Source organism: Sycon ciliatum, chromosome 13 (genome assembly GCF_964019385.1).
Source record: "Sycon ciliatum chromosome 13, ocSycCili1.1, whole genome shotgun sequence".
In the NCBI taxonomy this organism is placed as follows: domain Eukaryota; kingdom Metazoa; phylum Porifera; class Calcarea; order Leucosolenida; family Sycettidae; genus Sycon; species Sycon ciliatum.
In genome coordinates, this window is record NC_088655.1 from 5,403,778 (window position 1) to 5,418,073 (window position 14,296).

Genomic DNA, 14,296 nt, shown 5'->3' on the forward strand with positions numbered 1-14,296 from the left:
TAGTTCAGTGTCACTGAGATCCGTTACTGGATGGTTAGGTCAGTGTCACTGAGCTCCGTCACTGGATGGTTATGTCAATGTGACTGAGATCCGTTACAGGATGGTTAGGTCAGTGTGACTGAGATCCGTTACTGGATGGTTAGGTCAGTGTGACTGAGATCCGTTATTGGATGGTTAGGTCAGTGTGACTGAGATCCGTTATTGGATGGTTAGGTCAGTGTCACTGAGATCTGTTACTTGATGGTTAGGTCAGTGTGAGTGACATCCGTTACTGGATGGTTAGGTCAGTGTGACTGAGATCCGTTATTGGATGGTTAGGTCTGTGTCACTGAGATCCGTTACTGGATGGTTAGGTCAGTGTCACTGAGATCCGTTACTGGGTGGTTAGGTCAGTGTGACTGAGATCCGTTACTGGATGGTTAGGTCAGTGTGACTGAGATCCATTACTGGATGGTTAGGTTAGTGTCACTGAGATCCGTTACTGGATGGTTAGGTCAGTGTCACTGAGATCCGTTATTGAGACAGAGGACAAACCAGTCACAGCACTCGCGGGCGCAGGCGAAATGGATTGTGCCGGCCAGAATTAATTTGTTGTTTCGGGTCACCCGACCAACTGTCTTTTTTCACCCGACCGCAAAATGGTTTTTGTTTGTTGTTGTGCATGCAAATGTACATGCTCTGAAAGCGGTGCCGTGTGCATGTGTGCTTTTGTGTTGGACGGAACACGACGGGAGGGCCTCTAGCTTTCGCGTCGAAAACTTTTAGACTGAAGCGATTTCAGTGGACATCATTCCTGATCTGCGGATCTCGATCGATTTTCAGCAGTTCAGACATCGACCTCGGAAGCAGCCAAATGCAGCCAAAGATGTAGCGCTTGGTGATGACGTCGTCTTCGCGTCGCTCCTTGACAGAGGTTTTGGTGTGAGCTGCTCGTCAGATTCATTTGTCAGCGAGGTCAAGATCTGGTCCTGGAGGAGACCTGGACGTAATGGGACTGGGCTGGATCGTCTACAGTCAGATTGAATTAACTGACTAGATGGACTAAACCTTGGATATTCGATATGTACAGTTGTGTCATGTACAAAAATTACTGGAAGTACATGTAAGCACATGGCAGTAACCACAATAAATAAATAAATAGAAAATAAACCCGACCGACCGACCCTGGTACGGATGAGTGAAGTGACCCGAAACAACGAATTAATTCTAGGTGGCCTAGTCAGAATCATAGTCTTGGCCGTTCCTAATTTTCATTTACAAGTCTATGCACAGTTGGGCTACAGGCGTATATATCAGTTTGCTGTGCTTGGTGAAATCCTAGCCAGCTCGTTCTTCGGCGCTACTTTCTCCGGCGCTATGTTCTCCGGCGCTACTTTCTCCGGCGCTATTTTCTCCGGCGCTACTTTCTCCGGCTCTACTTTCTCCGGCGCTACTTTCCCCGGCGCTACTTTCTCCGTTGCTACTTTCTCCGGCGCTACTTTCTCTGGCGCTATTTTCGTCGACGCTACTTTCTCCGGCGCTACTTTCTCCGGCGCTACTTTCTCCGGCGCTACTTTCTCAGGCGCTACGTTCTTCGATGCTACGTTCTCCGGCGCTACTTTCTCCGGCGCTTCTTTCTTCGACACTACTTTCACCGGCGGTACTTTCTCCGGCGCTAATTTTTCCGGGGCTACATTCTCCGGTGCTACTTTCTCCGGCGCTACTTTCTCCAGTTCTACTTTCTCCGGCGCTACTTTTTCCAGCGCAATGTTCTTAGACGCTACGTTCTCCGGCGCTACGTTCTCCGGCGCTACTTTCTCCCGTGCTACTTTCTCCGGCTCTACTTTCTCCAGCGCTACGTTCGTCGACGCTACGTTCTCCAGCCCTACTTCCTCCGGCGCTACTTGATCCGGCGCTACTTCTCCGGCGCTACTTTCTCCGGCGCTACATTCTCCGGTGCTACTTTCTCCGGCGCTTCTTTCTCCAGCTTTACTTTCTCCGGCGCTACTTTTTCCGGCGCTACTTTCTCCGGCCCTACCTTCTCCGGTGCTACTTTCTCCCATGCTACTTTCTCCGGCTCTACTTTCTCCAGCGCTACTTTCTCCGGCGCTACTTGATCCGGCGCTACTTCTCCGGCGCTACTTTCTCCGGCGCTACTTTCTCCGGTGCTAATTTCTCCGGCGCTTCGTTCTCCAGCTCTACTTTCTCCGGCGCTACTTTCTCCGGCGCTACTTTCTCCGGCGCTACTTTGTCTGGCGCTACTTTCTCCGGCGCTACTTTTTCCGGCGCTACTTTCTCCGGTGCTACTTTCTCCGGTCCTACTTTCTCCGGTGCTACTTTCTCCGGTTCTTCCTTCTCCAGCACTACGTTCTTCGACTCTACGTTCTCCGGCGCTACTTTCTCCGGCGCTACGCGCACGCTTGCCTGGGAGACTGCATAGTCTCATTGGACAGCTGGTTCATGTGTGCGCACACAAGCGTGTTTGTGCGCGCATGCCTGGAAGACTGCATGTCGGATTCGGCAGCTGGTTCATGTGTGTGTGAGCGCGTGTTTGTGCGCGCGTGCCTGGGAGACTGCATAGTCGGATTCGCAAGCTGGTTCATGTGTGTGTGTGTGCGCACGCGCACATGTTTGTGTGGATTCGGCAACTGGTTCATGTGTGTGTGTGTGTGTGTGTGTGTGTGTGTGTGTATGTGTGTGTGTGTGTGTATGTGTGTGTGTTTGTGTGCGAGCGTGCCTGGGAGACTGTATTTCCTGGATGTCGTCTTGGCGGTTATCGCCCAATCTGTCTTAAGAGAGCATGTCTGAGAAAACCAGAACATATGTGCAAGTCCGATCTCTCAGATTTCGCTCAAATTTTGCAGGTAGGTTTGCTTTGGGGTGTAGATCGACATTCCAAAGCCCGCACAAAATCTTTTGAAGGGAACCATGAAATTGGCATACCCCTCAATATTGGCCCAATATTGGCACGATTTATGGGTCTGCAAACGAGCCACGGCACAGCGTACAAGAACAAGCTACGAACAAAACTCCATCAAGCCATCATTACCTCACCTTAGAAGAGTTCTTGGGGCCGCACCACTTAGCCACGCCAGCATCCCAGAAGACGAGGGAAATCATCCCTTGACGCCACAAATGATCGTCTTGAAAATAGCCAAATTACAAGCGCTGATAAAACAGCGAGCTACGTCCTCAATTAGCAAACACTATACACCGGCAGATAGTAGAACACCTCTTCTAGCACTGAGGACATGTCCCCCATCATCCTTTTGGGGTTTTCTTGAAATAAACAATTTTGAATTTTTCCACTCGACCATTCTGAAATACGTCCAAACTCATACCTGCGCAGGAAAGCTCGCCCCTCCGCGACGTCTAGTCAGCAATTTCTACTCCAACACCACTCCCAACGCTGCAGAACAAAGTGCATTGTTGACTCTGACAAGGAAAAGCAGCGGTGATCACTTGTCACTCCAAACGACAAGCTTCTCCTTGCGCCACCAACATTTTTCGTTGCAACAGTTGATGCAAAAAGTGATTGAATTTTTGCGTGTAGTTTTTGGATTTTACTGCAAGAGGAATGATGAAATCACGTGCCTCGTGACACAAGAATGCCAGGTCTCGTAGATCACGGTTCAGCAGTTGTTCCGAGTCACCTTGATCAAGCGCTCCTGCACTTACATGGATCACCCGTTGATCTAGATCGGATCAAGTGCATCTTGATGTCCAGCTCAAGAGCACGCATGTCGTGTTGTAGGCCTTCCAGTTGGGACTTTCCCTCAACATGCAGCACAGAGACGGGCGAGTTGGGTCAAATCACGTTGTTCATGACGTAAGAAATCTGCCATGTGGCCGCGCCACATACTTCATGCAACCAGTGTTGACCGCGTGCTGGTCAACTCCAAGCGACCTTGATGGCATGGACCACGCTCATTCCTTGCTGTTGCAGATCTACGTGGATCATCGGTATGCCCCCACATGAGCGCGACCCAAAACAGCGCCGTTGACTTCAGCGCCCCCCAAAAGCCCCATCCCCATAACTGGACATCCCCAAAACAGACCACCCCGTCAGCGCGCACGCTCAATACAGGTCGACTCATTTACACTCAAACCCAAAAGATGGACACTCGACTTGTCAAAGACTCAAATCATGATCAACTCGAAATGGCCAGTTCAGTATTGAAGGGCGATATTGCCTGGACCCAATTTATAATCAACTCTAGAAAGCAATCATGAACTAAAAAAAGCATTTATCGACTCAAAAACACCAGTTCAGTATTAAATGGCGATATTGCCTGGATGGACGTTAACAGGTCCAGATACAAATAGGTTGTAGTCAACTCTAGAAGGTAATGATCAACTCAAAACAAGCAATGATCGTCTCAAAAAACAGTTCACTGTTAAATGTTTTGGTTTTCCGAAAATGGTTATCTTCAATGGATTGTCATTAAAACCGAAAAAGAAAATAATAAGGCACCCATTTTGATAGTCCAGGGGATGGCCCACGCCTGGTAAAGAGAAAAAAATAGAGAAAAGAAAAGACGGGTATTTCACAGGAAGTACATGTACATGTACAATGGGGACACAGTGCAGTTCAGTATTAAATGGCGATATTGCCTGGAGCGAATCCATGAACAAATTGTGGGCAGTCACGAGATGGCTTGGACGTTACCAAGTCCAGATGTAGGTTGTAATCAACTCTAGAAAGCAATGATCAACTCAAAAAAAAGCAATGATCGTCTCAAAAAACGCTAGTTCAGTATTACATATTTTGGTTTTCCGAAAATGGTAATCTGTGATGGACTGAAACAGAAAAATAATAAGGCACCCATTTTGATAGTTTTTGATAGTCCAGGGGATGGCCCACGCCTGGTAAAGAGAATAGAGAAAAGAAAAGACGTTGAATGGGGATATTGCCTGGAGCGAATCCATGAACAAATTGTGGGCAGAGTCACGAAATGGCTTGGACGTTAACAAGTCACCGCAGCTGCAAGAGGTGATTGTGCTTCTGCTGGCCCCGAAACAAACTCGCTGTCCGTGCCAACACGGGGGCAACATGCCAGAATATAGTCAACAGTCTCCCCCCCACGACTGTAACAAGGTAAATATTCAGAATTTTCGCTTCGCTCATCTTCCCTTCTTCGGTCCTACGTAACCACGAACCTTCCAAGTTGGAAGGTTGGTTTGCGCCCTGGAGATGTGTTAGAGCTAGGTCTCGGGCCGCTGAATGTCTCAGTAACGTTAGCCTGTCAGTTTCGTGCCCTATTATCGCACAGTCACTTTCTGACTGTTTATCATCTTGTTACAGTCGTGGATAGTTGCTGCACAACTCGTTCTCATGTGTTTCTTCTCTTTTTTGCATATCTTTTTTAGGAACGGGTTTGCTCCTGATATCCACCATGGTAATACTAACATCAAGAGTACATAACACTGGTTATGTACTCTTGCTAACATGAGCCTGCACATTATGGGTCACGTGTGTAATGAGCTGGCTTATATTCGGACATTAACGTAATTGGTCGCGCCAAAATGGGGCGTGCAAGGGATGAGACGAGCTGTAGTGACACGGTGTCACATTAGATCGCGCTGTACTGGGGGTGCTAATATGAACACGCGCCGTTTATGGTTGCGCTGTTTTGGGTGTAAATCGGATCATCAGCATGTAAACCAGCCGTAGTTCCTGTTGAACCATGTTCGGGATGAGCGAGGTTAGTGTGAAAAAATGCATCCCTGTTCTTACTGCAAGAGGAAATATCTCCAAGAATTCTTGCCAATGCAATACTGCTAGCGTTATAACGATAGTTTCTGCATGTTTTGAGCAGAGCATGCAAGAAATATAATGCATCTTACCTCCTCCCTCATGGTCCGTTTCCAATAGCGCCTCAGGAACGATCGTGATCGTGTGCATTGTGTCGTGTACCAGAAAGCATTATTCTACGTCACGATCCACGTGATTTCTTCATTCCTCTTGCAGTAAAATCCAAAAACTACACGCAAAAATTCAGTCACTTTTGCATCAACTGTTGCAACGAAAAATGTTGGTGGCGCAAGGAGAAGCTTGTCGTTTGGAGTGACAAGTGATCACCGCTGCTTTTCCTTGTCAAAGTCAACAATACACTTTGTTCTGCAGCGTTGGGAGTGGTGTTGGAGTAGAAATTGCTGACTAGACGTCGCGGAGGGGCGAGCTTTCCTGCGCAGGTATGAGTTTGGACGTATTTCAGAATGGTCGAGTGGAAAAATTCAAAATTGTTTATTTCAAGAAAACCCCAAAAGGATGATGGGGGACATGTCCTCAGTGCTAGAAGAGGTGTTCTACTATCTGCCGGTGTATAGTGTTTGCTAATTGAGGACGTAGCTCGCTGTTTTATCAGCGCTTGTAATTTGGCTATTTTCAAGACGATCATTTGTGGCGTCAAGGGATGATTGCCCTCGTCTTCTGAGATGCTGGCGTGGCTAAGTAGTGCTGCCCCAAGAACTCTTCTAAGGTGAGGTAATGATGGCTTGATGGAGTTTTGTTCGTAGCTTGTTCTTGCACGCTGTGCCGTGGCTCGTTTGTTGACCCATAAATCGTGCCAATATTGGGCCAATATTGAGGGGTATACCAATTTCATGGTTCCCTTCAAAAGATTTTGTGCGGGCTTTGGAATGTCGATCTACACCCCAAAGCAAACCTACCTGCAAAATTTGAGCGAAATCTGAGAGATCGACTTGCACATATGTTCTGGTTTTCTCAGACATGCTCTCTTAAACTAAAATCATGCTCTTTCCTTCTCAGCCTGATGTTCCGCCCCTCCTCCATCCCACTTTCCCCCAGCCTATAGACATAGTCTCTAGCCAGTAGCATCTTGGCATTTTCATTGACTCTAATCTTTCATGGGAACCCCACATCGATTACATATGTAAACGATCAAGTTCACCTTTAGGAATCCCCTCTTCTCACTGTTACCATCTCCCAATCTCTTGTAAACTCCTCTTTTACTCAGCTTACCTACGCCCCATTTTTGATTATGCAGATACTGCTTGGGCTGGAATTTCCACAACCCGTGCTGCCAAGCTCGAAATTCAGCACAAAAAGTTCTAAAAATCCTCCTCCGAAAACCCCCCATGCTCCCATCTTCCACCCTTTATGCCCTTGCTGACACTACCCCTTTGTCTAAGAGACGTAATTTACATCTTGTCACCCTTATCCATTCTCTCAAACTCAATCTGTGTCCACCTCACCTCCGCTGTTTCAACTGTTTTTCTTCCCGTAGCACGAGAAACTCCCTTTACCTTCCGAAACCCAAGTCCTCCTTTCTACTTCACTCTCCCCTTTCACTGCGTACTCTGCGTGGCTGGCACTTCCCCAAGAAGCTAAGGACCTTTCTTCCCTCCGCCTTTTTAAGAGCCTTGTCGCGCCTTGACTTTGATTTTGTGTTTCTCATTTTGTTGCAATCACTACTTATCATTGCGGTTCCTTTTTTCTTCTCCTCCCCTTCTCCCTTCCTTGCCGTGGTTGGCTAACACCCTCTCTCTTTGTATTGGCCGGTGTTATCACTGTGCTATGAGATGCTGAAATAAATAAATAAAATAGTTGGATTCGGCAGCTGGTTCGTGTGCGTGCGCGTGCACGCATGCCTGGGAGACTGCATGGTCGGATTCGGCAGCTGCTTCATGTGTGTGTGTGTGTGTGTGTGTGTGTGCGCGCGCACGCGTGTGGGTGTGGGTGCGCGCACATGCATGTATGTATGTATGTACATGTATGCATGTATGCATGTATGTATGTATGTATGTATGTATGTATGTATGTATGTATGTATGTATGTATGTATGTATGTATGTATGTATGTATGTATGTATGTGACATCATCTTATATCTTATAATAATATTATTTCCACCAAGACTGGGAAGTGAGTAGCATAAATAGGGAGTGGCTCATAGTTGTGTCCTTTGCCCTATGACATGAATGTAACGAAGATGAAGTCATGGTGCAAGTTCGGTCTTCCATCTCCTTTCCCCGTTGTGCTTGCAAGTCTTCATCATTATTATGACATGATTGTGTCATGGTGTTGTGGATTCGGTGTGCGGTGTGTACGGCTAACCAGCAGGTCACGGCCACTGTTATGCGTTTCAAGTCATCACCGGTGAACGAGCATTTGTGCTGGAAGCTGCCAACTTTAAGGATTATAACATGTTACAAGTGCTTGGCACGTGCATGCGTACGCCGAGGAAATCTGCCACCAATGGAGTGCCATGCAACTAACTATTATAGTAATTCTGCAGGGTATGTACTAGTAACTGTTATAGTAATTCTGCAGGGTATGTACTAGTAACTGGTATTGTAATTCTGCAGGGTATGTACTAGCAACTGTTATTGTAATTCTGCAGGGTATGTACTAGTAACTGCTATTGTAATTCTGCAGGGTATGTACTAGTAACTGCTATTGTAATTCTGCAGGGTATGTACTAGTAACTGTTATTGTAATTCTGCAGGGTATGTACTAGTAACTGTTATTGTAATTCTGCAGGGTATGTACCAGTAACTGTTATTGTAATTCTGCAGGGTATGTACTAGTAACTGTTATTGTAATTCTGCAGGGTATGTACTAGTAACTGTTATTGTAATTCTGCAGGGTATGTACTAGTAACTGGTATTGTAATTCTGCAGGGTATGTACTAGTAACTGTTATTGTAATTCTGCAGGGTATGTACTAGTAACTGTTATTGTAATTCTGCAGGGTATGTACTAGCAACAGTCACAGCTAGTCATGTCTGACCTGCAGCAACCGATCAGCATTGTGCCCCCCCCCCCTCCCAAGTCTGACCTGCAGCAACTGATCAGCATTGTGCCCCCCCCCCCTCCCAAGTCTGACCTGCAGCAACCGATCAGCATTGCGCCCCCCCCCCCCACCCCTCCCAAGTGCAGTCGGACGGACCGCAGTGTTTCCAGCACTGGTGCATGGTAGCTTATCCACGGGGTTGATTTCGCTTGCTGCAGTCCTGCCTCATTGGTACTTGCACCTCCAGCCGCGTAGTGAATGTCAGCGGACGTGTGCTAGTACAGTCGACCTACCCTTATAACAATATTTCCGTCAGACCAAGAAATATTTTTAGAAGGGTAATATTGTTATAGGGGTAACTGGCTCATTTCATACACATACGTCATAATGCATGGATTTCGTTCAAATTTTTACACTCTTCATAGCATATTAACTGACGTACCCTATTATCTCTAATATAAGCACAGTCTCCAATAAAAGCACGTCTCCAATAATAGAACACCTTGGGGCGGAAAGAATTCGGGTGGACACACCCATTCCCATAGCGCTGCATATCACATCCGAACCAGTTCCGTTATTTTTACAACGTTTCGGCACTTGGCCATCGTCAGGTAATAACAATGAATACCGTGGAAGCCACACAAGAGCAGTATATACGCAGAGTGTAGCGCCAAAAAAGATGCGAATTATGTCACCTAGTATGACAGAGAGAGAGAAAAGGCGCAACTAGCACATCACGGAGGAGAAGCAGCAGAAGGTAGCGCGCATTGTGCTCTGTGAATGGCGTTACGCAGAGTGTAGCTCCAAAAAATAAAATGATGCGAGTTATGTCACCTCTATACAGAGAGGGGGGGGGGGGGAGAGAAGGTGCAACTGTGCACATCACGGAGAAGAAGAGCGCGCCGTTGTGCTCTACGAAGTGAGGTTACATGCCACATAATTATGGTGTTGATTCTAGCACAGGAGGGGAGCACGGAGCCCCATGAGTCAATGCACTATGAGGTTAAACTTCCATGCCAAACTGTTACCACCAGGGACGCGACGAGGCATCAGGAATAGAATGGATTTGATTTTGGATTTTTCTATTCCTGATGCCTCGTCGCGTCCCTGGTGGTAACAGTTTGGCATGGAAGTTTAACCTCATAGTGCATTGACTCATGGGGCTCCGTGCTCCCCTCCTGTGCTAGAATCAACACCATAATTATTTGGCATGTAACCTCACTTCGTAGAGCACAACGGCGCGCTCTTCTTCTCCGTGATGTGCACAGTTGCACCTTCTCTCCCCCCCCCTCTGTATAGAGGTGACATAACTCGCATCATTTTATTTTTTGGCGCTACACTCTGCGTAACGCCATTCACAGAGCACAATGCGCGCTACCTTCTGCTGCTTCTCCTCCGTGATGTGCGAGTTGCGCCTTTTCTCTCTCTCTGTCATACTAGGTGACATAATTCGCATCTTTTTTTGGCGCTACACTCTGCGTATATACTGCTCTTGTGTGGCTTCCACGGTATTCATTGTTATTACCTGACGATGGCCAAGTGCCGAAACGTTGTAAAAATAACGGAACTGGTTCGGATGTGATATGCAGCGCTATGGGAATGGGTGTGTCCACCCGAATTCTTTTCACAGATGAAGCTGCAGGAAACCTCAGCCCTTCTTCAACCTTGGGGCGGCATTCAAAAAATAAAGTGCTCAGTCTCCATTATAAGCACACTGTGTAAATTCACTATCTGTACCGGCGAAAAAAACCCTGAAATGTGTGTGTCATACATGAATTTGGCATGGCAACATGCCTCTGAAATGAGGTTGAAATAATAATGGAACAGTCTCCAATAAAGGAACGTCTCCATTAATAGCACGGGGCGGAGGTACATTGAAAAAACAAAGGACCGTGCTTATATTAGAGATAATACGGTACATGCATATTATGTACACAGTAAGGTGACCACTGGTGCCTCCATTGCATTTCCTCATGTCCCAGCGACTTATCAAGTGAAGTTTGCAAAGCTTGCCCTACGTGGATAGTGGTCTCCCTGCTAGATATTGTTATAAAATGGAAAATGTCGATTGGTCAGCCTATTTTATATCGTTGTAGGGGTAATATCGTTATAGGGGTAATATCGTTATAGTAACATTGTTATAGAGGTAAGACAATGTATAAACGAGTCAATGGAGTGATTTAGTTTGGCAAAAAAATATCGTTATAAGGGTAATATCGTTATAGAGGGTATCGTTATAAGGGTAATATCGTTATAGAGGTTATCGTTATAAGGGTAGATCGACTGTATGGGCTTGCTGGTATTTTCTTATTGGAGTGCAAAGCTACTTCAAAGGTTGGCGATGCTGGACATCTGCAAGGGAACAGGGCAACATAATTTGTCTATTGTTTCTATTGCTGTAGTGAGTTTGACTGTGCTTACAGTATAGTAGTGGTGCATCAGTATAGTGGTGGTGCATCAGTATAGTGGTGGTACATCAGTATAGTGGTGGTGCATCAGTATAGTGGTGGTGCATCAGTATAGTGGTGGTGCATCAGTATAGTGGTGGTGCATCAGTATAGTGGTGGTGCATCAGTATAGTGGTGGTGCATCAGTATAGTGGTGGTGCATCAGTATAGTGGTGGTACATCAGTATAGTGGTGGTGCATCAGTATAGTGGTGGTGCATCAGTATAGTGGTGGTGCATCAGTATAGTGGTGGTGCATCAGTATAGTGGTGGTGCATCAGTATAGTGGTGGTGCATCAGTATAGTGGTGGTGCATCAGTATAGAGGTGGTGCATAAGTATAGTGGTGGTACATCAGTATAGTGGTGGTGCATCAGTATAGTGGTGGTGCATCAGTATAGTGGTGGTGCATCAGTATAGTGGTGGTGCATCAGTCTAGTGGTGGTGCATCAGTATAGTGGTGGTGCATCAGTATAGTGGTGGTGCATCAGTATAGTGGTGGTGCATCAGTCTAGTGGTGGTGCATCAGTATAGTGGTGGTGCATCAGTATAGTGGTGGTGCATCAGTATAGTGGTGGTGCATCAGTCTAGTGGTGGTGCATCAGTATAGTGGTGATGCATCAGTATAGTGGTGGTGCATCAGTATAGTGGTGGTGCATCAGTCTAGTGGTGGTGCATCAGTATAGTGGTGGTGCATCAGTATAGTGGTGGTGCATCAGTCTAGTGGTGGTGCATCAGTCTAGTGGTGGTGCATCAGTATAGTGGTGGTGCATCAGTATAGTGGTGGTGCATCAGTATAGTGGTGGTACATCAGTATAGTGGTGGTGCATCAGTATAGTGGTGGTACATCAGTATAGTGGTGGTGCATCAGTATAGTGGTGGTGCATCAGTCTAGTGGTGGTACATCAGTATAGTGGTGGTGCATCAGTCTAGTGGTGGTGCATCAGTATAGTGGTGGTGCATCAGTATAGTGGTGGTGCATCAGTATAGTGGTGGCGCGTCAGTCTAGTATGAAAAAAGTATTCTATCTAGACCAAAAAGTGGTATATTCGATAACATTTAATAACGATAGAAATATTTACGATACAAATAATCTACGTGGAGATAAAAGTTTAATAATAGCTACGAAAAGTATGAATTCCGCAGACATTACCACGCAACATGACAATTTGTTCAAGGTTTGGTTTTGTGTGTTTCCAAAATCGACTTTCACGCTCCGATCATCAGTGGAAATACGGAACTAAAGAGATCAAGGGAAAAACAAAGGTTAAGAATCCAAAGAAGTGTGACACATGACGGGTAACTTGTGGTAAGTATTACAAAAAGTGAGAACTAAAATAAAGAGTAAGTGTGACAAACGGGCATGAACAGTGCAGAAACAACTCATGAACACGGGGTGCAAACTCACGAAAATGACCTAAGTGCTAAAACATGTTCTTTTTGCTTACACAAATCGGGCCTATGCGTGCGAATACAAACAGCTTCAAGGACCTTCAACTACTGGACATAACGGGCACGACACAGTACAGAGATGTGGGAATCATCATAAACACTCAAAAAATCGGGACGAGATAACAAATGCAAGTACACAGCTGACTTCTTACGAATTTCGCCCTCATCAGCTCCATCACCTTCCCTGCCACCTGACTCCTCCTCGTCCGTTTTATCACCATCACCACCATCCGTCTCATCATCATCCGCCCCGTCGTCATCCGCCGCCTCGTCATCACCCGCCTCGTCGTCATCTGTATCCTCGCCGTCATCCGCCTCGTCGTCATCTGTATCCTCGTCATCCGCCGCATCATCACCCAACTCATATTCACCACCAGTCAGTCGTCTGATACCATCCATGTTCTCCTTCCTACGTCTGTCCCGTGCCACTGTCCTTACCTCATCTACGTCCCGAGATTGTGTTCCGTTTTGCCCCGGCTTCCGGTCTCCTTCGATGCTCCGCGTGGGCCTTGGCCATTCCTAGCATAATATTTCGGTTGAATAATTGGCGGTCGACCTCCGTGATCTCTGGACCCACGGATCAAGCGCCGGAGGGTGCTGCGGTGTCCGCACAGCCAGATACTGTGTCAAAGAAATGGGATCAATTTCTGTGATTGGCGGTACTGTCGTTGTAACCGACTTCTCCCCAACCCCAGCCACCAACGGCACTGGTGGTGGCTCCGGTGGCAAAAAGAACATGTTTTAGCACTTAGGGTATTTTCGTGAGTTTGCACCCCGTGTTCATGAGTTGTTTCTGCACTGTTCATGCCCGTTTGTCACACTTACTCTTTATTTTAGTTCTCACTTTTTGTAATACTTACTACAAGTTACCCGTCATGTGTCACACATCTTTGGATTTTTAACCTTTGTTTTTCCCTTGATCTATTTAGTTCCGTATTTCCACTGATGATCGGAGCGTGAAAATCGATTTTGGAAACACACAAAACCAAACCTTGAACAAATTGTCATATTGCGTGGTGATGTCTGCGGCATTCATACTTTTCGTAGCTATTATATTTACGATACTTCTCCAATGTTATCAAATATACAACTCTTTGGTCTAGAAAGAATACTTTTTTGATATTACAATGAGAGTGAATAATCAACGGCTTGTCCACCCACTCTTTCATCAGTCTAGTGGTGGTACATCAGGACAGAGTCAGTGGTTAGCGTACATGCAGTTGTGTACGTCAGCCAAGCGCACCAAAACCTTCAGGGACGGCAGCTGGAATATCGTGCAAGAAGACACGCCAAGCGCTCGCGTGACAACGATCGGCAGTTGATAGCGGTTCGAGTGCAAGCGCGTCAAAAACGAATGAAGAGGTCTGGCTAGATACTAGATAGCATAGGCGAACATGGTCAGGACCTTCTCCCAGGTGTATTTTGAAGGATTTCCGTCTTGCCAGTGTGAGTAACCACTATTCGGTCTTGTATGAATTTTAAAGGTGTAGTCAACGTTCCTGGCGAGTCAATCGACTCGGTTTTCATTCAATACAAGTTTACTGTAGAGAATGCTATGGCTTGATACACACCAGTGACAACAGCAGTATCTTTCTTGACTCTTGAGATGTACTGGTCACATGCTCATGCTCCTCTGCATAAAAATAAGCTTGTAAGTTAAAAT